General features: G+C 54.6%; 1 non-coding gene across 1 annotated transcript in view; it reads left to right on the top strand.

Annotated features, from left to right (window-relative positions):
• Positions 1-2,273: 2,273 nt before the first annotated feature.
• LOC126148383 (small subunit ribosomal RNA) overlaps positions 2,274-2,500 on the top strand; it is a 1,909-nt gene continuing 1,682 nt past the window's right edge. Inside the window, exon 1 of the ribosomal RNA XR_007530428.1 lies at positions 2,274-2,500. This exon is cut by the window's right edge and continues 1,682 nt beyond it. This is a non-coding gene — a ribosomal RNA (small subunit ribosomal RNA).

The raw sequence follows: 2,500 nt of genomic DNA, 5'->3' as shown, positions 1-2,500 counted from the left end.
TGCACCTTAACCTAACCTATGTTGCACCTTAACCTAACCTGTGTTGCACCTTAACCTACCTCAATTTGCACCGCAATGTAACGCAATTTGCACCGCAATGTAACGCAATTTGCACCGCAATGTAACGCAATTTGCACCGCAATGTAACGCAATTTGCACCGCAATGTAACGCAATTTGCACCGCAATGTAACGCAATTTGCACCGCAATGTAACGCAATTTGCACCGCAATGTAACGCAATTTGCACCGCAATGTAACGCAATTTGCACCGCAATGTAACTCAATTTGCACCGCAATGTAACTCAATTTGCACCGCAATGTAACTCAATTTGCACCGCAATGTAACTCAATTTGCACCGCAATGTAACTCAATTTGCACCGCAATGTAACTCAATTTGCACCGCAATGTAACTCAATTTGCACCGCAATGTAACTCAATTTGCACCGCAATGTAACTCAATTTGCACCGCAATGTAATGCAATTTGCACCGCAATGTAATGCAATTTGTACCGCAATCTACCCCCACATTGTGCCTTAACCTAACCCACGTTGTGCCTTAACCTAACCCACATTGTGCCTTAACCTAACCCACATTGTGCCTTAACCTAACCCACGTTGTGCCTTAACCTAACCCACGTTGTGCCTTAACCTAACCCACGTTGTGCCTTAACCTAACCCAAGTTGTGCCTTAACCTAACCCAAGTTGTGCCTTAACCTAACCCAAGTTGTGCCTTAACCTAACCCAAGTTGTGCCTTAACCTAACCCAAGTTGTGCCTTAACCTAACCCAAGTTGTGCCTTAACCTAACCCAAGTTGTGCCTTAACCTAACCCAAGTTGTGCCTTAACCTAACCCAAGTTGTGCCTTACCCTGCTCTGTAATTGGCATATGACACGTTACATTAATGTATTGTCCAACCGCAACCCGCTCAGAATGTTGTGTACACAGCTACGTGTCATCTCCCCATAACAGCTGCATTGCAGTGTGGTACGCCATAGAGACGTGTGGGAGTAATGGACGCAGTGGATGGCGATCAGCATGAGCCGTCTGTTCATGTAGTGGCGCGTGTATGCAGACGTAGTAGTCTCTTCTCACACAATGTGATAGCACGGTGCCCCGCGTTCCACATCTGCGACATGCTACAGAGGCCGGTTGACAGTTGGTCGCGCAATGGACATCGCATACGTACGGGGGCACCTTCCACGTGCCCTCTAGTCGGGCACATTTTGTTGCGTGGATGTGAGCGGATGTAGTGTGTCTTGACACCTGACAGGCAGGCATGCAATAATAGTTGACTTTGCAAACGGGGATGGACGTGTACGTTTACTGGTGACGTTACGCAAATGAACAACTGGTAACCCGTTGTGGTGCGGTTGTCCTTGCTGGAGGTACATCTGTGAGGGCAACGATCGGTACAGCTACGAAGCGGTCCCCACCATACCAACGAACGTGAATGTGAATCTGGGTGTGAAGCGATACGCGGCTGTGGGTGGGTGGGACTGTCCCCGGCCGGTGAGGGGGGGCCGCCCGGCGTGCTGGCCGCGCGGTGCGTGGGCGCACGCGCTACAGCCGGCTGGTGGGGGCGCCCAGTGGCAGGCGCGCCGGCCGACGGACGCGGCAGGCGGCGCAGCTGCGCGCCGGGGCACCCTGCGCGCGGCGCCGTGCAGCCAAAGTGGGTCCTCGCCGGCCCGGTGCGAAGCGCGGTGGACATCTGCAGTGTGCTGGTCCGATTGAGGACTGTGTGCGTTGAGGATGCGCCGCCGCCCGGCACTCGGCGCCGCGACGCCGTCTGCTGCTCGGTCGCCCCAGCGGTTCTCGCTGGTGGTTTGTATCGCAGTTGTGCAGACGTGTTGGCACGTGCGCTGTGCTGGGAGAGTTCGCTTCGGCACCCACGTGGGGCCTTTGCCCTTCTGTGGCGCTGGCGTTGGAGCTGCCGGTCACCGTAGGTGGCGCGTGTTGTCTCCCGCCGGCAATGCCACGACAGCACGCTCCCGGGCCTCTGTCGGCAGCGGCAAGCTCAGTTGGGAGCACGGGTGGTCGCACCTAAAGCGTCTACTCGCCTAACTCCGGGCGATTGCGCCTCTCTCGAACCCGACCAAGTACTTAGGACGGCGCTGCGCGCCGCCGGGACCTGAGAGGGTTTCGAGGTGTATTGTGCAGGGGAGCTCAGCCTCCTCCTGTTTGCAGAATAATTGAGCGGACGCTTGCGTGTTCGCGCGGGCCCCTGGGACACACTCCCGGGCGGCCGGCTGCTCAGCTCTAGTTGACGCAGCTCCCTGGTTGATCCTGCCAGTAGTCATATGCTTGTCTCAAAGATTAAGCCATGCATGTCTCAGTACAAGCCGCATTAAGGTGAAACCGCGAATGGCTCATTAAATCAGTTATGGTTCCTTAGATCGTACCCACGTTACTTGGATAACTGTGGTAATTCTAGAGCTAATACATGCAAACAGAGTCCCGACCAGAGATGGAAGGGACGCTTTTATTAGATCAAAACCAA

This window comes from Schistocerca cancellata, unplaced genomic scaffold (assembly GCF_023864275.1).
Source record: "Schistocerca cancellata isolate TAMUIC-IGC-003103 unplaced genomic scaffold, iqSchCanc2.1 HiC_scaffold_885, whole genome shotgun sequence".
NCBI classification, from domain to species: Eukaryota; Metazoa; Arthropoda; class Insecta; order Orthoptera; family Acrididae; genus Schistocerca; species Schistocerca cancellata.
Note: the sequence above shows the minus strand (reverse complement) of the source record. Positions and strands in the feature narration are given on the sequence as shown.